Source organism: Ochotona princeps, chromosome 19, assembly GCF_030435755.1.
Source record: "Ochotona princeps isolate mOchPri1 chromosome 19, mOchPri1.hap1, whole genome shotgun sequence".
NCBI lineage: Eukaryota > Metazoa > Chordata > Mammalia > Lagomorpha > Ochotonidae > Ochotona > Ochotona princeps.
The window spans coordinates 19,159,526-19,183,432 of record NC_080850.1 but is presented as its reverse complement, the minus strand read 5'-3'; the positions used below and the strand labels follow the sequence as shown (position 1 = coordinate 19,183,432).

The window sequence follows — 23,907 nt, the reverse complement described above, 5'->3', positions numbered from 1 at the left end:
GTCTTTTGGTGATCAGAGTACTTGCTCTTCCTGAAGGTTCCAGAATGTGAGTGGATGACTCAGTGTGACCATTAAGTCTCACCATGGAAGGCCATGTGCCTTTCCTGGATGTTGCTTTTTGGTGAAGCTCAGCAAGTCTCTCAGAAAATTCTCTGCCTAACCATCACATCAAGTGTAAATTTTTCAGAGCCTTTGTTGATTTAAACACTGTGCAATCAATCCAGAAAGTGCTTGCCTTGCCAGCAAATGGCTATTGGAAAAGACTTTACCCATTATCCTAGGAGAATAGAATCTATAGAGCTTAATACAGTTTGTACACAGGCAGCGTTCACTTGGAGCTAATTTTTCTTCTAGAACGTTCAGCTTTCCGTAAGTACTTGAAATTGGACTAGAGTGGCAGAAAGCTTATAAATCAGATCACATTGTGCTGTGGCTTAAATCCCTCCCATGACTTTGTTCTGTTAAAATAAAAAGTTACTTACAGTGGAGAGCCAGGTCCTACATGACTAACCCTTTGTTTATCTGTCTGATGTCCTATATACTAGTCTCTGTCAAGCTTTCTCTTCTGCATGCACAAAGACCTTGTTTTCCTTTGTGTCTGAGTCTGTGGCCTCATACAGACAGTCTGTACACACTAAACCTGCTCCCTGAATGCTTTCTTCCTCTAGTGTTTATAAAATCGATTCATTTTCCTCTACCAAGTTTTACATCCACAACTATTCCTCAGAATAATTTCTCCTCAATACCTGTTTATTACTGTTTCTTGTCTTACTACCCTATTCTCTAATTTAGTACCTTGTTTTGTTTTCTTCATAGCATGTACCACCATGTAACATTATCATTATGTTCAATTTATGTGCTTTATGTACTTTTTCCAGATCTGAGATAGAAGGAGCCAGGTCTTCCCTTGATTGCCTCTCAGTTTCTAGGACCTTTGGCATGTTCTAACTAAATGTTTACTGAATAGTGATGAATAGCCATTCTGAGTAATCAAGACACCACACCTTAACTTTCTGTGACATTATTGAGTAGTCTGGGCTTTGCTTAGACCTTGAGTGTGGTAGACAGATGAGAACGCTATGGAGGTCTTCTTGGTCAAGGCATATCAACTTAGATTTATTCTACTTTCTTGCCCAAGCCTAACATTCATTATTAATGCACAACCAGTTGACAAGTTTTAGTTTTCTCAAATACATATCTATTTCAAAAGGTGCAATATATTGGACAGTGTATTATACAATAAATTGTTGATTTATAAGTTCCAAAGACACATACATATTAGTCTGAATTCATAATTATATGCAGGCAGCACACTTTTCCATATTTAGATTTAGCATATTTAGATGACTAAATATGGTCCAGTGGGTACATCATCAAAATCTCTGTATAGAGAATGCATATTAAATTATCATTCTAAAAATGACCATTTTATTAAAAGTGAGAAGAATGTGTGATCTGTCCGTGACATGTGCATATTTCATCCAGAGTATGGAAATTGTAGAAGCATGGGATTGAAGTTCTACCTTCCTTGGAGCCAAGGTATTTCACCACCAAAGCTATTTTAAAGGTTTCAGTAAGCTTTCTAGTGGTAACAGAATGCAGACACTTTGTTTATTGAGGAAGCATCATGAACCAAGAGGTAAGAATCTTAAGAGTCAGAGCAGAGGGTCCCAAAGTAATATGCCAATTGTCATTAGTATAGTTGCATAGATTTGATCAAATCCCACACTCTTTAGGACCCAGTTTGCTCAACAAGTATAATAAGAATTTGCTTCATAGAATTAAATGAGTTAATGAATGGAAACATACTGTTAGCACACTTTAAACCCCCCCAAGTAGCTAAACTCATCTGTATAGTAAGAGTGAAGAAATATATTACATCAGATAGGAGGCCTGTGTGTTCAAGCTCTATTTCTGCTAGTTCACATGTTACCTTAAGCAGGTTCCTTGCCATTTCTAGGTTAAAAATGAAATCCATCCATTCAACCTATAAAACCATTCTACAAACAAGTATTTCTTGAGCATATGTGATTACAAAAGCCAACTTTTAATAAGGTTTCCTACTTTCCTTCTAGTACAGACAGAGCAGTGCCACATTCTGGTTTATTATGCAGTGTTTGTTTTTTTTAAAAGCATAAAATTCATGTCCTGATTCACAATTGTGTGGTATGTTGTGTGTAGTCAGACAGGTGGGAAAGTGGGAAAGGCCAGAGTGCAGAAGGGAAGCCTTGTTCTTTCAAAGACAACAACAGAGTCCTTGAAAGATACAGGAATTGGGGGCAGTAAAGAGAAAGTAAAACACTTTCAGGAAAGAGCAACTTTTATTTAGAAAAAAAAATGTTAAATGACTTTAGGAAAGAGTGTGACAGGTAATACAGGATGCAGCCAAGATTTGAACAATGCAAATAACAATAACTTTTAAAGTTGTAGTTAAATTCCTTGCCTATACCTATGGTATAAAAGAGTAGAAACAAAATATTCATGAGACAGTCTGCCAAGTTTAATGTCAGTTAATCTTTTTAAACAACTCGATTTCTTAGAACTCTTTAAGTTGTTGTGATTCAATACAGATTAACTGAAACATAAATGGAAATGTGTAGACTCTTAGTGAGAAACCCAGGGGAACAGCTGGCTTTGTGGCTAGCTGGATAGAACAGTCTTTGCTGCTCTTCTTTTTCCTCCTTCTGTTTGAGGTTGGGAAGATTGCCCCCTGTCATTTCAGACTCACTTGTGGATGATATAGTTGCCCAAATCAAAAGAATTAGTCTTTTTAGGCATATTATCACTAAGCAAGCTATGGAGGCTATTAGTATGGGGTACAGTGATTTTTCAGACTTTGCTCATAGTTCACCCAAGTGGGTGAGAACAAGATGGAATAAGCCATTCAGATGATAGAGCTTGACTTTTCCATAAAGTGTGTGTGGGGTGGGGGTGGGCAGGGATGGCAGGGGTGGAGAGTATTATTCATGTAATAAGAAGTAAAAAAAAATCAATTCTAGGTAGGTAAAAATGACAAATGGCATTGCCAATGCCACAGCATTATTGTTGACAACTCATAATTAATGCTGCCTTCCTGATTGGGAAGCTGGGGCTTAAAGAGAATTTTCCAGGATTACAGCAGTAAGAAGTATTGGAACCAGGATTGAACTTTGGTCTGCCTGTATAACTTGTGATTATAATTGCTTTACTAACCTATCTTTATGACACCTGATGTTCACTTTTCAGAATTTCCACTGCTGATTTTTAGTTTTTAGAAATATAAGTTCCATCATATAGAAGAATTTTATCATTCTTTTTTTTCTTAACTTTCATTTGAACTCTTTTCCTATGTTTGGGGAATTTTCCGAACATGGAGCTGATCTCTCCTCAGAGATACTAAAAATAACACAAATCCAGTTTTCCAGCTCTGACTTACCCTAGGACACAGGGATGTAAGTTGACTCTAACATATTCTCCCTGGACTTTGGATAGGAGCTAGTGAAGATGAGTGAAGAGCCCCCTGAGATGCTCTCCTGCAGATGAGATGATTGTTGCAAGATTATGTCCTTTTGATTCCACCAAAAATGGCTAGTGATGGACTCATCATCCGGTGACTAGGGTGTGCTGGAATAAGCTGAGACTCCTAGGACCTGACCATGGGTTCAAGTGGATATTATCAGACCTACAGGTGTATTTGAGTGTTCTCTATTCACGTAGCTGTTGCATCCACCATCTGCTGTTGCTGACAGCTACCCACAGGCTTTTGATGAGCAGTTTTCTGAAGTCAGAGTTGGTTTCTGTAGATGGCTACTTAGAACGCTGTCTGCTACACATCCAGATTAAATGGTCTGGCTTCTTATCTCCTCCAGCTTCAAGGGACCAGAAACTTCTTGAATGGCAGTATCATTGTAGCTTGTCTTTGTAGCCCCTTCCACTCCTCCCTTTTTCTTCTTGGCTCTTTCAAGGTTTTGTAAAAAGCTTAGGATTCTAGGATAAAACTCGACATTTTCAGAGTCATTACAGCATCAGCCATGTGCTGTAATCTTTTTCATGCCTCGTGAGACCATTTGTTTAATTTTTTCCTGATTTCCCTCTCTTCTGGGAGTACCTTCTGCGCTCCCAGCCCTTTCATTCTAAGTTAAATTTATAATTTAAGTAAAATTATAATTAAAACTAACTTTGAATCTTGTCAAAGTTCACATACAAATCCGCAGGTATAGCAAGCACAGACATGGCCTTAAAAACCTCTGTGAACTCAACTCCTACCTCATGAGGATATGGGTTGGATCAGAGGCTGTCCTCCTTGGACCATTACAATTGGTGTTCTTTTAAATAGAGGTTTGCTACCATTAATTTTGGTTTTTGACTGAAACCTCTGAGAGAAGCATGCAGGTGCTCTGACCAACTTTGTAATGGACTTGACCTGAAACTGGGTTTGTTTGCTGTTTCCTGAAATAAGTACTGCTCAGCTTTAAGGAACTGCTTCAGGCAATGTAACTCAGTTGGAAAAGTCAGCACAGAGCTGTTTTAAAGGAAATATTTTGGAGTGCTTCTATGACTCAACTGGTCAATGAGTATATAAACCTTAGACTGGATGCTCTGAAAGTCAGGCTTAATCAGGACACATTAACATATTTTTTTGAAAATAAAGATTAAAACAAATCCATCAGGGAATACTGAGATCAAAATTTTAAAGAAATTATTCATTGAGGATGCAGATCATTATCTTAACCTTTACAATTCATTTAATGAAGAGAGATTAATGTTTCAATATAATACTTGATTTTTTTCCTGCAGCTTCACTTGCACTCTGTTTTCTATGAACACAGATCAGTGAGAGATACAAAAAAAAAAAATAGGAAAATCGTAGTCTGAACTTTGAGTCAGGAAGAGAGTTTTCTAGATCTTGCATCACAGGTTGAAAAATCCATACAAATAATTAGCTTTTTCTTTCTGATGTTAGCAATGGAATCAAAGATTCTGCAGCCAAGAGAAAAGACATACATTTACAAGTAGGATATGTAAAATATACATTTTTTTCTCCAAAAGCACTAGCTGAACATCTGTGGATTAGATAGAATACTAGGTATTTAGGTTGCAAGTACGCATAAAACCTCAGCCCTCATTTTACAAAACTCTCAGTTGTGGAGACAGTATCAATTCAGTGCTAATTTTTTGCTTGACAGAGTGATGGAGAAGGATGGTCAGAGAAGGAGATCTTCTACCAACTTTTCCTCTCCCCAAGTACTTGCAACATTAATGCCTGGGCCAGGCTGAAGTCAAGAGTACAGAACTCTATCAAAGTCCACCAAGTAGATGGCAGGAAACCAACTACGTGGGCCTTCACTTGCTGTGTACTTAGGCACATGAGCAAGAATCTGGGTTGGAAGCAGAGCATCTGGTACTTGAATTATCTTTACTCCAAAATGGGATGCCAGCAACACAAGTGAGGGCTTTATTTACTGAACAACAGTACAGACCCCTAGTAGTAATGTTAATGTCCCATACTTATTTTACTCCTTCTCAGTAAATTCTAAGTAGTTTGTATGTGTCATTTTTTTTAATATTGCCAAATATGCTGTGATACATTGTATTTGAACTTCTTTGCTCTACCTCACAACCAAGGCAACTGAGACCCCTCAAAACATAAAGCATTGTCTCAGGGCATCCAGCTGGTAAATCAACACATCTAAAACCTAACCTAAATGTGCCTGGGGCAAAATCTGTTAAATTCCTATGAAATTTGTGGAATTGGATTAGACTGTATGTGTTAGCAAGAGATTACTACACTCTGCCCATTTTTGTAGTTACAGATCAAATGAGGCAATCATGCCACAAGTTGAAAGATGGAGTGAAATTAGCATTATACAATTATGCAAAGATTGACATAGAAAATTCTGAAGACAGGGAAGATGATAATGCGCTTTGGAAAGATTTCTGAGGTGTCTTTAATGGTAATGGCATTTCTTCAGACAGAGATGGGTATTTGATAACACCAAAAATTCAGACTCCTGTCTAGAAAGGATTGTGGAGCAAGCCATATTTTAGTGTTTATCACTCTTTCTCCCTTTTTACAGAGGCCATAGTGATATTATGTGAAGTGCAGACCTGGATCAGGAAATAGGTACTCTAATATGATCATGAAGGTGAGGCAGTAACCTGTAGGCCATTCCAAAATCAAACCAAAGCTAAGCAAACCAAACCAGAGAAACCTCTCTTTTTTGTCTTCACTCCTGTCTTAATAGCATACCTTCTCACAGGGAGCCACATGTCATCATGACATTTAGTAGTTATGACAGCATGGTGACCTGTCCCATCCTGCGCTCTACCTTTGAAGAAGCCACTGTAGACCCTTAAGGAATCAGGCATATGATCTTGTAACTATCTTTCTATGTACCATCACTCACCAAATAAAGATTCATTAGGATATGAAGGTATAATTCTCTTGTCATTTAAACATGTATGTATATGTTGAGATTAAATATTGCTTGATTTGTGTAACAAGAATGTCATCTGCATCAGCAGGGATAAGCAAGAGCTTAGCCACTAGGTGCAGTTTTTACCGTGTGATGTACAATCAAGAGTAGATCTCATATCTGGGCATAGGATATAGATGCCAAAATGAACTCAAAACCTGGAACTCTGATGGTGGAACCAACAGTTGGGTGAACTGTTGGGTGGAACCAATAGTTTTGAGTTATATTTACAGTTTCCTCTGAATAGGATGCAAAATTACTCTTTGATCAAGTATTTTATACAATTTTTTTTCTAATGCTAAAGAGGAGGGCTGTGGTCCTGGGGATGCAGGAACAAAATCTGAGGCTGGCCGCTTCATTTGCTATCTTTGTCAATGTCACAAGATGGGATAAGAAGAAGAATGAACTTGAGATTCTCAAAAATTACATAATTTGGACAGGAAATGCACCCTTACATTATGAATGTTTCTGAGACAGTTCCCTAGCACTGCTTTAAGTGGACAATCAGAGCCATTTTCTTAGACCCCCAAGCAGGGAGGGTGTGCCTGGCCCACTCCTGGCTTTTAGCATGGCAAGGTCATGCTTGTGTTTGCACACAGGGTCTAATTAAGTTGCTTAACAAGAGCTGCGGACTTCCACAAACCCCTGTTCACCTAGCAGAGTGAACAGTTTGCTAACCACCTCTAAAGCAGGTTTTTCTAGAGTTACATGAGTTCCCTTGTACTTGGATGAAGACATATGCTCAGAACTTGCTCAAGGAATTCCCTCTGCAGCCAATGAAAGAAATAATAAATAAGTGCATGCCCCTATTTCACACTTAGACTTCCTCCTTGGGAGGCTCCTCTGAATAACAGACCCAAACTGTATTAGATTTTAATGGACGACTTCAGCCGATCAGCCACCAAGTGTAAGAGCAGCCAGTCAATTAATTAAGGGACAAACCAAGCACAGATTCATCAAAGCCACTATTTTGCTTCCTAATTAGTACTCATAATCACTGTGCTTCCTCCTCCAAATTCATCAAGGTCTGATTTAATTGTCACAAAAACCTGAATAGAAAATTAGAATTGTGAGGCATTCTAGGCATGCTGGATGAAAGTGGGGCTGATGAGGCTTGCTTCACTACTCTGGAGAGAGTGATAAAAATTTCTGATAAATTTAGGATAATTTTTTTTGACAATTCCTACAGTCTAGGTTTCTGAGTAATAAACTTGAGTGTAGCATTGTGGCAGGCCATTCATTTTTCTTTCCAGTGAGCTCATGGTTTGGATAATTCGCAGTGAGCACTGAAGCAAATTGGTTGACATTTGCTAGCTAGCATTGCTAGTACCCTAGCTGCTGCCTCTGGATCAGGTACCATGATCCCCCTTGAGCAATAGATAGAGATTAGGAGCTTCCTATCACCATTTTTAATTTCTGCTCCTGACCATGCTGTCTGTGCATTCTTCATTTTGTTACCAAGGTGACCTGTTTGTGCTTGAAGCTATCTGTGCCTCCTCATTGTATTTAGGATGAAAGCCTAAGTTTTAGGTTCTGAATTTTCCTTTTTTAAAATTTATTTATTTATTTGAAAATTACAGTTAGAGAAACTGGAGAGATAGGGAAGGAGGGAGGGAGGTAGAGAGAGAAAGAGAGAGATCTTCCATTCACTGATTCACTCCTCATCACCTGCTGTTGTTTTCCTTTATCTTTCCTCTTTTGCATTGCACTGGCTTTTGCCATGTCATCAGGGAAGGTGCTACTAGTATTGGTAACTTCATCATAAACTTTTTAAACATATATGTGTTTTTATTGGAAAGACAGATTTACAGAGAGAAGGAGAGACTGAGAGAAAGATCTTCCACCTGCTGATTCATTCCCTAAATGGATGCAGTGACTAAAGCTGAGCTGATGTGAAACCAGGAGTAAGGAGCTTATTACCAGTCTCCCAGGCAGGTTCCAAGTGTTTGAACCATCCTCCACTGCTTCCCATGCCATGAGCAGGGAGCTAGATAGAAGGTGGAGAAGCTGGAACATGAACTGGCACCCACATGGGACACTGGTGCTTGAAAGTGGAGAATTAGGGCCCAGCGCGGTGGCCTAGCAGCTAAGGTTCTCACCTTGAATGCACAGGGATCCCATATGGGCGTCCATTCTAATCCCGGCAGCTCTACTTCCCATCCAGCACCCTGCTTGAGGCCTGGGAAAGCAGTCAAGGATGGCCCAAAGCCTTTGGACCCTATGCCCACATGGGAGACCTGGAAGAAGTTCCTGGATTCTGGCTTTGGATCGGCTCAGAACCAGCTGTTGTGGTCACTTGGGGAGTAAATCATCAGACAGAAAATCTTTCTCTCTGTCTCCTCCTCTCTGTATATATGACTTTGCAATAGAAATGAATAAATCTTTAAAAAGGAAAAGAAAGTGGAGAATTAGCTGATTGAGCCAACCTGCTGGGTCCTCACTATAATTTTTGTAGGCCCAGATGACAGAGGAGTTCTCCATATCTATATAATAATACCAGGGAAATATAATAAAAACTAGTATAACTAACATTTATTGAGAATATACTTTGTGCTCCTTGCTTTGCATTTGTTCTTGTAGTTTCACACAATTCTGTGAGGAAGACACTCTATTTAGAAAACTGAAATGCAGAAGAATTACGTAAGTGGTCCAAGTTCACACAGCTAGAAGGTGGCATGTTCAGATTTAGAAACAAGGCAATTATCACTGTTATGACTGTTTTCCCTGAATTCTCCACTGGCCAGGGCATGGGTCCTGTGAAAGAGCCAGCCTTCACCTCCCTGTATAGCTCATAGGCTCTGTGTGTGTATGTGTGTGCTTGTGTGCTTGTGCGTTTGCTTGTGTGCTTCTGAGTATGTGCAAATAAGGATTATCAAGGTCTAAGGAAAGGGAAAGAATTTATTACAAGAAAAGATCAGTGCTTTCTGAGATAAAAGATAATAAAGTAATTTCTGAGCAGATAAAGGAACATGATATTAAGTGCCTCTGGAGAGAAGAAGTAGAATAGGTATATAGAGCAGAGAGGGGGTGTATGGGAGAACAGATTTATGTGTGATGACAGAAAAGGAGGTGTCCCACAGCATCTGTAGGCAAGACCTTGGGGTGCCAGTGGCCTGGGTGTAGTCCAAGTTCAAAAGCCTCAGAACCAGTGAAGACTAAGGTGAATCCTGGCAAAAATGCTGGCATCCACAGTGCAGAGCTCCTGAATTTCTGATGTCCAGGGCAGAATATGCACACATCTCAGCTCTTAAAGTTGTGTGTGTCAGGGGAATGAAAGCCAGTTTTCCCTCCACAATTTTCTCTCCAGTCGACAGCTGGTTGGATAGTGCCATCTATATTGATGGGTCCTCTCCATTTGATGCAATGAGACACACATGGAATCTCTTTTGAAAATACTCTCAAAGATGCACTCAAACTAAGGCTTTACCAGGTTTCTAGAAGTTTTTTAATGCAATCAAAGTGACACACCTACAGTTAACCATATGTGCAAGAGGTACTTCAGTCTGACCTATCTGTGATTTGACAGACTATGAAATAGATTCTCCAGAAGGGAATTTTCTATCCAAAGTGAAAGGCCATGGTTTGGTATCATAAAGACACAAGGTTGGGCCCATGGTTCTCCTGCTGGACTTACTCTCCTGAGTACCAGCTGCCTTGCCAAAGAGAAGAGTACATTATGTTCCCATTCTAATGATTAGAAATGAAGTAAGGAGAGGTGAGAAAAAGAGACATTGTCCCAGCCCCCAGCCTCTCAGCACAAAACCCACAGCGCATCGGCTGAGCATGCTGATGAATTAACCATGAAGGGTCTTCAGCACACTACTTAAAGAGGCTATTTCGCGGCCCCCTACCCTGAAGTGTCTATAAAAGCAGTAGCAATCTCCCACTGCTTCCATGGTGACAGCCAGAGAAGGCTAACCATCAACTGCTCAGGAAGGACCTGCACATGGCTCAGACCCCACTTGCTTCAGCAAATACCAAATGCATTGCTTCTCCTGTCACTTATCATTTTGGAATGGCCTGACTTGCAAGTCTCAAACTAGATTGAATTTCCATAAAAAAGAGTAAGTCTCCCATGGCTTGTCAGAAGCTCTGCCTGAAGTTACCTGCGAATGTAATCTGCTCTGTAAATGAGAATTTCACTTTGATCCGTGTGGCAGTTGATAAAGACAATGATTCACTCTTGGTCTGCCTCTTTTCCTTGCCTTGTCACTCCCTTCCTCCCTCCCACCTGCATGCTATTTCCCTTGCTGCATCCATCTCTGATTTGGACTAGAATGGTGTAGGGAGGTTCCAGTAGCCCTCTTTAGGCTGAGTCCATGAGTCCTGAGACATGCTCGCCACGATTGACTTCTGCTGTTGGAGTTCTGCACATTCCCTGTCAGCAGAGGGCAAGACAAAAGCTTCATAGTATCAGCTGTCTCCAACTCTAACATATGTTATTATAGCCTTTTAAAATAAGACATTTTTTTTAGCTCTAAATGTGAGCATTTGGGATTAGCTTCTTTCCCTCCTTTAGATATATTTCCTTGTGAAAGGAGTGGAAACACTTATGGCAGAGGGTATCGCACAGGAGGATTTACTCCGAACGTTCAGGTTTGGGGCAGATGCTGACAGTCATAATACTGGTTTGGAGTAAGAGCTCTGCTTGTTGCTAAGGAGTGTTTAATATGAATAAATTCATATTCCATAAGGGCCCATAACTTTTTTTGAACTGCACCTTTATTTTATATGGCAACATTCATGCAAGAGCCTGTCCTCAGTGTTTATTAGGCTCGAGTAAACAATGGACTTGACATATATTGCTTCAGCATCAAATATTTTTTGAGTACTTGCTGTGTGCCAGGATCTTTCTGGTGTCAGAGTCTATGATATTGAACAAGACAAACACAGTTCTTGCTCATTTGAAATTATGATAGGATGAATAGTGGGTCCTGATAGCATATCTGTATCCTGATTCTTGAGACTGGTGAATGTTACCGTCAGTAGCGAAAAGAAAGTTTTCCGATATGTTTGAATCAAGAATTGTGGCACAAAGAGAGAATCCCATATTAGCAGATGGACATAGTGTTGTAGAAAGGCCTTTACAAAAGGATGTCATGAGATCAGACCTATTGCTGTGACATAATTTAACAAAGGAAGCAAGAATTGGGAATGGTCTGAGCAAGGGCCAAGGGCCATGGAATACAGCTGGCTTCTTGAAGCTGACAAAGGCAAGGAAATGGATTCTTTCTTTGGGTGTCTAGGAAGAGCGCAACTCCATAGACATCTTAGTATTGAACTTCTGAGTTCCAGAACATAAAAGAATACATTTGGGTTGGTTGAGGCTGCTACATATGTGGTTATCTGTTAGAACAGCTGCAGCAGGAAATGGATTCAGGAGCTCATGTTTCAGATGGGGAAACAGCTGAGAAATAAGCAAATCAGCATTTTTTGACAGAGGAACTCTGGTCACTTTGATTCTCTGTTCACATACTTGGCCCAGGTTTCACAGGACTTTGAGCACCCTATAGCCCAGCCACTAAATACCTGCAGTGGACTGTCATCATTGTATCTGCCAAAACCATTCCAATGCTTTTGTAAGTCCTTTTTAGATAGCAGCTTTGCCTGTGGTTGAGAACCAGTGTTTTGAATTGCACAAACACTGAAATGTCACACCAAGAAGAGAAAATGATGACCTGGGCTGTTGTGCAGTCAATGTTCAGGGAGGACCTTGCACGAAGATGAAATCTGAGTAGTACTGAAAGCTAGAAAAGAAGAGGACCTGTGAAAATAATCCATGGAAGAATGTCCTAGATGCAGGAAAATGTTCTCTGTGAAAGGAGCATATGTATAATGCCAGATAATAGATACAAGAATTACTGGAGTAGTTAGAACCAGGAGGATCAGGTGGGATGTGAAGCCACTGAAGAGGTAGAGCTAGCAGGTCACATGAGGAGAGTGACTTTTATTCCATAAACAGAAACTAAAAATGTTTAATCAAGAGACCCACTGGAAATGGAATAATAGCAAAAAATATTGAGAAGGGTGGAGTATTGGAGTATGTCTTCAAACGGCAGAGAAATTGCTGTGTATAAACTAAGTTATCCCTGTTGTGAACACAAAGCATTAATCCCATGTGTTCAAGGGTTACTTGTCTTATGTGCACAAATTACAATAGAGGTCAGGAAAAGTTAAAAATGCGAGGAAAAATATGAAGAAATTTTTCTTTTGATTCTTTGGGAAGTATGGTGTTGCTGAAGTTATTTTCTTACATTGTTGAATGCTTTGGTTTTTTTTATTAATATATATTTTTATTATATTATTTATGTATCTGAGGTGAAGGGGGATATTGAGGGAGAATCCCCACCCAGTCTCCCACCCGCCCAAGGTCCCAGATGTGGGGCATGCTGAGATACTTGCTCAAGTGGTCTTAATAGTCTTCCAGTTATGGATCGCTGCCAGTCACATCCCTCCCAGCTCGATTAGGTCATTGAAGAAGCCACTGATTGTAACAGTCCATCATGGAGTCTTTGTTTGCCCAGTGTTTCGCTGCCCAACATTTAGCTGAGGTGGTTGATTGACCTGTTCCGTCCTCCGTCCTCTCTTAGCCAGGGCTCTGAGTCCAGCAGTTCGATTGGGGAGATCACCAAAGAGACTTAGAGGTATTCCCAGATCAGATTCCCGCATGGTCCAGCTAGTACCGGTTCCGGCACAGTCCATCGCCACAATCAGTTGGTGGTTGCAATCGCTGGGCTGGCTCCGTTCTCAGTCCCGACTTGCACTGGAACCAAGGGTGTTGCAGTCCAGCCTGGTTCTGTCCAGCATGCACTCGACTCTTTCATCAACCAGTGGGGTCTGCAGCCCAGTTGGGGCGACCCGCAATAACCACCACCAGGCCCGCCCCTCACCCTGGCCTGCCAGTATATATAGCAGACTAGTCCAGTCTGTCCCGCTTCCCATATGGCTCCAGTATCTGTCAATGGGCATTGAAGCTTAGTTCCCTCCAACCAACTCAACTCTCCAGCCCTCATGGATATTGCTGAGTGCCTCTCCTTCTAGCCACCCCAGCCCCCCTCCTAGTTTTCATGCCCTCTCGCGGGAGTAGTGACCCAAGAGGGGGAACCCCACCACTTCCCTCTTGGGTCTCTCTCAGCCCTGGTTTATGATATCTTTGGGTGGTTCTGTGGTTTGACTTGACAGAATTAGCTCCTAGTGCCAGCTTCTGCCAGCTGTCTGCAGTTAAGCCCAAACAACGTTCACCCACTCCAATTTATGCTAGAACCGACAGGAATAGTCAGCCCAACCTGGCTTTTCCCTGTTCTAGTCCACGTGCGGCGCTCAGGTGTTGCAGCCCTGCCCAGTCTGGTCTGTCCCCATCCCATCCCACTCTATCCAGTGAGAGTAGCTGTCCGGCGAGGGGACCAGCCCCTCCGTCCCCCCGCTGCTCTGCCCTCTCCCTTCCTGGTTCTCACGCGTGTTGGTTGGGTGCTGCATTCTAATCCAGTACAGGTAATCTCACCCTGGAATTCCATATCATGCACTAGTTTTAGTCGAGACTGAACCTGGCCAGACCCACACTCTCCTCCGGTGCCCGGGTTTGCCAGTGGATGACATGAACTGATTCAGCCTGGTCCACCCCTGACCCATGCCAAATGTATGCCAGTGGGAAACTTTCCATGGCCCATTTGGGGCTGTTTTCTATCATACTTCTTGCGCTTATTTTGCGCATACCAGGGGGTCCATGAGCCAGCCCTTCTCAGTTCACCTTCTGTCCTCGCAGGAACAGTGGCTTTTCATGGCTGGCTTTCACCCCACTCTGGTTCCTGTTGCTGGATGACTCAGCCCATCCATGGCTCGTCCATACCCATGTATAGCTCACACATGGCTCAGTAGGGGATTGTGACCTAGCCAAGTCAGTCCCACATCCACCCTGGTTCCCTAGGACACCAGATGGTGCTGGGGTCTGGCCCAGCCCGGTGCATCCAATCCCAGCCATACTAGTGTCATGGGAGACCACGACTGTTTCCTAGCCAGAACGCAGCCCCCATTCCAGCACTCGTGTCCCTCGGTGGGAACCTCAACTCAGCTAGGGGTCCCCCCCGTTGACCAACTTCGCCTGCTCCTAGCTGCAGATCCCGCACCCGACAGTGGCTGTTCTGACTCAGCTTGTCTCAGGACCTCTCCTGTCTTGGCCTCTACGAGAGATACCGTGGCCCAGCATCCCCGATTAAAGTAGACTTGCAGGTGCAAGCGCAAAGAGTTACATGTCCCTCCCACTGGCAGTCGCCAGGAATTCATGTTTCACATATACTAAAGTTGGCCTAATTCATGAGTGTCCCTGAGCAGCTATTACAAATAATAAAAGCCCCAGAGCTCGCCGCTGGGCGACCAGTAGGCAGAGCATGGCACCAATTGGTGCACTGGCCGCCCGAAGCCATGGCGGCAGGACGGAGCTGGATTAGTCCAGCTCCCAAATTGCCCTCATGGTTTGCGAACATACGGGGCTCCGCTTACCTGAGGGATCGTTGCTCCATGGGCGTGGAGAAGACTAAAGGCCGAATGCTTTGTTTTTTACAAACTATGTTTTACATTCAAAACTGGTGAAGTAGGCAAAGATTCCCTCCATTTTTCATAGGAGGAATCCTGCGCACAAAAAGAATTCCAAACACACTCATTTGCTGGGGGACATGGACATCAAATCTGGTTTTCTGACCTTAATCTTGAAGCTATTTCTACCATGCATGGGGACCACATCTAGAACATGATGCAAAGTCAGAAATCATGAGAGGAGAAGTGAGAGGCATGAAGGAACAGAAATACTATTATATTTTTAGGATTGTACCTACAAAGTATTTGTGTCAATCAATCTCGTGTTTGTATTAATTAAAATATATGTAAAATGGCTTTTCATTTAGGATCTGTATCTGTTTCCAATGAGTTCTTAAATTGATGTAATACTTTGGATTTTTTTTAAAAGAAAACTGTGCTCATATTGTGTATATTTGGCCCTTAAAATAACCCTGAGACATGCAGTGGCCACATTATGAATGGAGAAGCCAGGGCTCAAGGCTTGTGTGAGATACTGGGCAGTAAGGCTTTCAATTTGTAATCCAGTGACTTGCTGATATAGCATGCTGCTTTCCTTTATTCTACTGTCTCCTTTCCCTTCACACATGCTTTACAGAAATATTGCATACAGTTTAGATTTCAGGACTTGATGCTGGTGTTTTTCAGAAAGTAGTTTGTGGGGCAATGACTCAAATCCTAGATATGTCTAATAAAGCTGATATTAATCACATCCTCATGTTTGCTGCTAAGTAGATTATCATGGCTCATTTGATGGCGCAATAATATGCCTCCTTAGCTGTATTAATTTTATACAACTTTTGATTATGCATTACATTATTTATTCAGTAGGAAATAAAAGTGAAACCAAGTAGGTCTTGGAAATCTCTCAGAGCAAACTGTACTTTTCAATGTAGATCAATATTAAAGATACCCCTAATAATGTGATATAGAAGTCTGTGAGTGTCCTGTAGGAGATTATCCTTCCGTTTTGCTGTCCCCACAATCTATCTGGCCAAGATCATCCTAGTATTGACAAAACATTATTGTGGTCTTTGTATCCTTCCAAAATTTGAATTCTACAAACAGATTTTTTACTTTCTTCATTTTGAATACAATTTAGCTTGATGAATATGATATTGATAAAGACCTGTCCATTGTTTTACAGCTTACTAAGCAATTGCACAGGGGGTGGCAGGCTGGGAAGATAGTGTACCCCATTTGTGGATTAGCACACAGAGTCTCATGAAAATTAACCAAGCTTGTCCAAACTGTTATAACTCTGGAAAACTCACTAAGTCTCTGGGAATGGTGCTTTATATTCCCTGTACTGGACCCCCCAAAACCCACCCTTCCCGATTCTCTCAAGTGAACTAGGAATATTTTAACCTATGTGTGAAAGAAGACACCAAGTTTGGCTTGACTCAGTCATCATTCTGAAACATGGCTGCCACGTAAATAACTCAGTTTAAACAGAGTATCGATATAGTAGAAATTGGCCAAAATCTGGTGGCATTTGGGCCAAAGTGAGGAAATATTAATGATCATGTACTATTATTTGAACAGTTATAAAGTTTTAGGAACTGTTTTAGGTGTATCCGTGTCTGAGATCTGTAAAATAGTGTTATTCTTACCTTCAGAATATTGATGGGACATTTTTGGTTTAAATAGGTTAAGTGAACTTATCCAAAGTTAGACAACAAGCTGGCAAGCTGCGATTCAGGGTCTGATCTATTTGGCTCCTAATCCTTCTCCCTTATTCTATTAAACTTCCTAAGGTTTGTCTTGGCATTCCACCCGCTTCCTAAGATCTGATGGACTAATGGGGTGGGGAGCAATGTCTTTTGTGTATGTCTCAGTGGAGGTGTTTATCTTAGAGTGCCCATTTCAGAGCCAGTCCTGAAGATCAAGATGTGCAGGACGCCAGGGAAGGGTTGTGGTTTCATGCCACAGTGCTTACCCTTCATAAAATGCATCAACTTACTTTGAATTCTGGAGAACTGAGGGAAAATAGATAGAAATGCAGACAGATTTATTACAGTCCAGTTTAATAAAAATGTCAACAAACAATGCACATTTTGGTGGGAAATAAATATCGACCACGAAGAAAGCTGCCAGTGGAGTAGGTTGTAAGAAATTAACATTAAATAGTTGGGGTTGATAGTGACTATAAAATCAAATTGCACCTTGGAGACATCTTGAAATAATTTAAGAAACACGTGCTTGGAACATGAGAGGAAGCAAGTGAATCCAAGCGACTTTGATATAGGAAAGGGGCCCACGGAACTGTGGACAGAAATCTCTTGTGTTCTATTCCATAGATCTGCAAAATGACATTTAGTGCAAATCAAGAACAATGGTTTGAAGATCACTTTCCTGAAATAAATGTGCTTCACATACCAAATGGAACTCTAGTATAAATTATCATCAAAAAATTTAAAAATAGGAAGAAATTTCCTCTTGACAAGATCAGCTTTATACTCACCTGGCACAGTGGGAGGAGAATGCTGAGCTTGGCTGAGTTGAATTTATATGCTAGAATAACAGCCTGTTAGCCATGTGACCTTGGGCACACTACCAAACCTCTCTGATCATTAACTGTGGAAAAGAAATAACATTATTGTGAGTATCCCAAGCCTGTATTACAATACCTACTATAATTTAAATGCTTAATGTATGCCTTAAAATTTTCTTACTTTAATTTTTCATTAAACATTTTCACAGATATATAAACGTATACACATTTATGTAGTACTATGTGATGTGTCAGTATATGTACACATTTGGTAAAGAAAAAAATCAGAATAAACATGCTTATCTCTTAGAATGTTTTCTGTTTCTTTATGATGGACACATCTCAAATTCTGTCTTCTGCTTTGTTTTTTTAGTAGAGAAATATACAGGATATTAATAATGTTTTCAATCATGGTACTTTGAAATGAAACTCCGTAACTTCTTACTCCGTTCTAGCCATAATCCAGTACCCATCAGTCATTTCTATTCCTTTATTTTCTCCTCCCTACCCTTTAAGATACTCATTTATTTAATTTTTAGTTAAATATTAACTGAGCCCCTATTATATACTAGCAGTGTGCCCGATGCTTGGGATATAACAGTGAACAGTTTCCTCTCTGAGGAAGCCTAGGGGACTACTTGGGAGAACAGAAGGCATAGAGAAATAGGCAAACTGCATCACATGTTAGGTTGTGTATCTGTCAAGAAATAGGAGCTCAGGCAATGTGGGAATGGAAAGTGAAGTTTTAGGAAAGTCAGGGTGAGCTTCATTGAGATGCTATTTGAATAGAGTTGCCATTTGAGTTTTAGATAAACACTTATATATGTACACACTCACACACACATACATATACACATATAAATATATATATATATGAACTATATATATATCACCAAATTATGTATCCTGTTTCACTGTTTATGTGAAATTCAGATATTACTTGGTAATCCTCGACTTGAGCCAAGACATGAAGAAGTTATCATGTTTGAGTGTTCACAGAGAAAGTGTGATAGACAGAGAGAAGTCTATGTAAAAGCTCATGGTAGGGTATGGAACTTTAGGAAGTGTGACGTTGGTGGGATAAAATGAACCAGGCAGAGCAGGTGGGATAGGAGTGGAGGACAGGGAGAAAAACGGTCCTATGGGACTATAAGCTTTTCACTTGTAGGGTTTTGTGCAAAGAAGTGACACAGTTTGACATGTCCTGGTGGCTGGCTGAGGGTTGAGTTTGGGCTAGTGAAACTGGGCTACCAGTTAGAAATTACCACAGCTGTATAGGCAAGAGGTGACGGTGGATCAGATTGAGGTGGTTGTTAAAAAGAGACAGATTCTGAGTGGAAGATAGAGCCAAGAAGGCTTTCTGTGAATTGTGGAAGAATGGAAACAATTCAAGACAACTACAGGATGTGTGGCTTGAATAACTTTAAAAATTCATTGCTGTGATAGGGAAAGCTGTGAATGTAGCAGGAATTTATGCAGGTGGGGGGAGGGGATAAAAGATAATGAGTAGTTCCATTTTGGACGTTTTGTTTGAGATTACTGGTAGATATCCAAATAGAAAACTGCTAGGAAACTGCTGGAATGAGAGTAGGGTTCAAAGGAGACATCTGGGGCAAAGAAATTCGTTTGGGAGCAACCTGATATCCCGTTGCTGTCAGACTGCGTGGCATCACCAAGAAAGTTTAAGTCCCAGTTTACGCTGACATCAAATGTTAGTGACAAGGGAAAGAACCCACAAACAGGACTGAAGATTGTCCACTGAGGCAAAAGGTAAATTAGGAGCCTGTACTATTTTGAAAGCACAGTGAAGAGGAATATTAAAGAGGAGCAAAGTGATCAGGCAAGAGAGTGATTGATATGTCTGATATCTGATGGGCAATGTTTTTGTTCATCTGGTGAGAAGGAATCTATGGAAAAGGGCAATTGTTCATTTTTCCATCTCTAAAATCACATCTTATTAAATTATAACATTCGGAACCAGCACAGTAGCCTAGTGGCTAATGTCCTTGCCTTGCATGTGCCAGGATCCCATATGGTCACCAGTTCTAATCCAAGTGGCTCTGCTTCCCATCCAGCTCCCTGATTTTGGCCTTGGGAAAGCAGCTGAGGATGGCCCAAAGCGTTTGGACCCTGCACCTGCGAAGGAAACCCAGAGGAAGCTCTGGGCTCCTAGCTTCAGATCAGCACAGCTCTGGCCATTGCGGCCACTTGGGAAGTGAATCAATGGACAGAATATCTGACTTCCCAATAGAAGCGAAATAAATTTTTAAAAAATAACAAAATAAATTGTAGTATTCCATAAGCAATCCCCGCTTCTTGGTTACTTAAAAAAAAGTTTTTGAGAATGCATATTGTAAAAAATAAATGGGAGAAACAAAAACAAAATAGAATTACTTCTCATTTTTTAAAATTATTTATTATTTTTAATTCATTAATTACATTGTATTATGTGACACAGTTTCATAGGTACTTGGGTTCTCTCCCCCCTCCCCAAACCCTCCCACCATGGTGGATTCCTCCACCTTGTTGCATAACCACAGCTCAAGTTCAGTTGAGATTCCCCCATTGCAAGCGTATACCAAACCTAGAGTCCAGCATCTTATTGTCCAGTCAAGTTCAACGGCTTCTTAGGTATACCCTTTCTGGTCTGAAGACAGAGCCAGCAGAGTATCATCCCAGTCAATTAAAAGCTCCAATATACCATCAGCAAAGATTTACATCATTATGGAATTAATTGACATAGTAATGAGTAACCGATATGTTAAAAGTAAATGCGAGTTCCTAGCCACCTTCTGTGACCACCTCATTGACATTTCAATTTTAGTTTATACACAACATATAACATACATAACATAACATGTTATATATAACATCATATCATCTTAAATTAAGGCAAACATGTGGTATTTAACCTTTTGGGATTGGCTCATTTCCCTTAGCATTATGGTTTCCAGTTTGGCCCATTTGGCCACAAAGAACTGCATTTTGTTTTTTTTAATAGCTGAGTAGTATTCCATGGATCTTCGCGCACGACATAGGTGATAGAGGGCTAATCTCCAGAATATACAAAGAGCTACAAAACAACCAAAATGTCAAAACAAACAAGCCACTCAAGAAATGGGCACGGGAAATGGGCAAACACTTCACAAAGGAACAAACCCAAATGGCAAATAAACATATGAAAAAATGCTCAAGTTCCCTGGCAATAAGGGAAATCCAAATTAAAACATCAATGAGGTACCACCTAACGCCAGTAAGACTGGCCCACATGAATAAAAGCACCAACAACACTTGTTGGCGAGGTTGCGGGGAAAAGGGAACCCTACTCCACTGCTGGTGGGGCTGCAGGCTGGTACAGCCTCTATGGAAATCAGTATGGAGAACATTCAAACAACTCAAAATCAACATACCGTATGATCCAGCAATAGCACTCCTAGGAATATATCCAGAACACTTGTTTTATGAGAAACCAACATGCACTCCTATGTTCATAGCAGCACAATCAGTAATTGCAAAAACATGGAAGCAGCCAAAATGCCCATCAGCAGAGGATTGGATAAGAAAGCTATGGTTCATCTACTTCTCATTTTCTTAAACCTAAAAAGTGTTGATGAACTTTTCCATTTTCTTGTGATGAATGTGAGTAAACCCATCTATATGAACCTCCTGGTTCTTATAATGTGCCTAGTTTCCTGGATAAATTCTTTCACTGGTATGGGTATATGACTGCCCTGTTGTAACATTACTAATCCACCACCCAGACACTCATCCTGGATGATTTATCTGGCAGTACATTCGAGAATCTCTCCATGATTATGAGTAAAACTTTCATCATCTGGTTCTCCTCAATGACTATTTTTAAATAACTCAAAAATTATTTTGAATATATCTTAACTTACACTAGAGCTCTATTATCTTTGCAACTTTGCAGTATGACTCACTCAGTATTGCACAATATTGGTATCTTACATTGACTTGTCAGATTGTTGGGATGAAGAAACCTTCATCATGATTTGCTTTTTACTGGATTTAGGGATTCATTCGAAATTTAGCAGTTTTCTTCATGTTCTTATTTTGTCCCAAAGAGAATTCAGGAAACCACTTTAGGTTGAGTACGCATATTTCTCGGTATTTCCTTGGAATCGTGGACAGTTTTACATGTTGTGTTTGTGTGCCCCTTTCCTCATGATTCTACCGAGTTTGTCTTTTTGCGGAAGAGTGCCCCAAAGATAAACTGCTTTTCTTGTCATATCACAGTGGGAGGTATCCAACAGAAACAAAACTGCAGCTACCGATAGAGCTTTGATCATTTGACTAAACTTATCTTACAGATTTTTGTGCAATGTACCTTTTTTTTTTTTTTAGATGGAAGTCACTAAATCCAGCCTATACTCAAGACAGATAGAGAATTAAGCTCCACTTCCTGGACCTGAATAATAATGATGATAATAATACCCATCAGTAGTATTTGGAATTCTGTTTGTCCTTTCTTATTTATTTATTTATTTATTTATTTATTTATTTATTTATTTTATTGTTTATATCAATGTGCTAGATATGTATTTTATTTTTTGAGTTGGTGTCAAACACTGGATTATTTTGGCTATTTGGACTCTGCCAGTTTTGTCCTGTGTTCCTTTAACTTGCTTCCTTTCCTTTGTCTTAATACATCTTCATCTTGAGTAGAGTCCCCGGGTTCATCTTGGGTTATAGAAACCCACCCATAGAATAACCCATTTATCTAAGACTCTATGCTACCTTTTACTGGAGGGTGACAGAAATACAAGATTGAGCAATAGTTAGTCAAAGACACAGGATACAGTTAAAGTGTTGTGGGAGGGCTCAAGAACTGCCTGCACTGCGTGTTGCCCAGAGGATGCCAGCAGAAGTCACCGAGCGGCTGGGTTGGGGGTGTGTGGCAGTGTTACAAATTAGAAATGAGGACAACTTCACCTTTTTCATTTGAAGCAGCTTTGCAACTATGTGGACCGTGTCCAACCCAGCATGGTTTGATAGGCAACAGTAAGTCTCCTTTCTTTCCTGTGTATTCCAAAATATCTGCTTTCCATTCAGAGAATCCCTGAAGTTTCTCCATTGGAATCCTAGCCTTTCAGTTTACAAATGAAAACTTACTTTGTTTCCATGTAAAAATTTGGTAAGATCACTCACCGTTATTGGCTGTAAATGTGGTCATCTGTGAGGTGACAAGTTGGACAAATTCAGTGATTCACCAGACTTGCAGCACAGAAGATTCTCTTAGAGTTAAGCGTTTGTCCAGTAGATCCTCAGGAAGCCCGGAATATTTTCTGAAATGATCTGTAATTCATTGGTAAGGTGATAATATTGAGGTCATGCTAGTGCTCCTGCTAGCCGCAGAACAAACTGGCGAGGACTGGAGGGCAGGACCGCAAGACAGGAACCCTTTGCAGCCAGGATGAACAAGGCCTGCAGCTACCCTTGGCAAATGAGATCCTTTGCCTGCCAAAATCTTTGGCCATAACTGCCAAGGGTTCTTGGAGAATAATTAGGAGTAGACTGTTTTAGGAAGAGTGACTTTTATTTTTTAAGAGCTTTGTCACTTGAGTGCAGACCTGAGTTCAGTGACCTGTCACACACTGATTTTCTGCCAGTGAAACAGAGTTGTGCTGACTCATCATCACTTACTCACTTTAGGACACTTTGCAATTAACAGATGAGAGTTTTAAGACAGCTGCCTGCTATTACAATGTTCTGCCACTGCTACTACCACTACTCTCACTAATTGATTTTATTTTTTACATATCGTGTATTCACACTTCAGTTACTCCAGGCAAGTATAGACACACGCAAGCATATACTCTCATGACTTCTCAGAAGCAGCTTGAAGGTGATGCTAATTTATCCCCATTTTATAGGGGAGAAAATTGAGACTCAGATGATGTAACTTTTTCTACATCATGCAATTATTAAAGGAAAAAAAGATTTAAACTTAGAAAGTCTGGCGTCCAAGTTGTGCTCCTTGTTGGAATGTCTTCTTTCTCCTGCTGTTTCCAAGGTGACTTTCCCCATCCATTACCTAACTTCATCTCTAGCATTCACGTCTCTGCAATTCTACATTTCAAGGGTCTCACCTCCCAAGTCTAGTTTGCACAGCCCAAACAAATGAGTCCGCTTGTCTTCACTGCCCTGCCATCCATGACCTCTTGGATGACTCCCATCCCTGATCTGGTCTTCACCCCAGTTGTTGCCAACTTGATGATAATGCTCTAATCAATGACACAGAGAGCTGATAGGATTAAATAACTTTCTCCTTAGATGAAAAAGGGATATTGGCTAGTATTGCACAAATGGTTTTGTAGAACAGCATCAATAAATAATAAAAATAGCAATACTAACAAACTTGCTTGCATT

At 40.7% G+C, this 23,907-nt stretch overlaps 1 long non-coding RNA gene across 1 annotated transcript in view; it reads left to right on the top strand.

Moving 5' to 3' along the window:
• The window catches only part of LOC131482639 (uncharacterized), a 306,389-nt gene extending 284,406 nt beyond the window's left edge, over positions 1 to 21,983 (top strand). Inside the window, exon 4 of the long non-coding RNA XR_009247186.1 lies at positions 21,883 to 21,983. This is a non-coding gene — a long non-coding RNA (uncharacterized LOC131482639). The remainder of the gene's footprint in view (positions 1 to 21,882) is intronic.
• Positions 21,984 to 23,907: the final 1,924 nt, after the last annotated feature.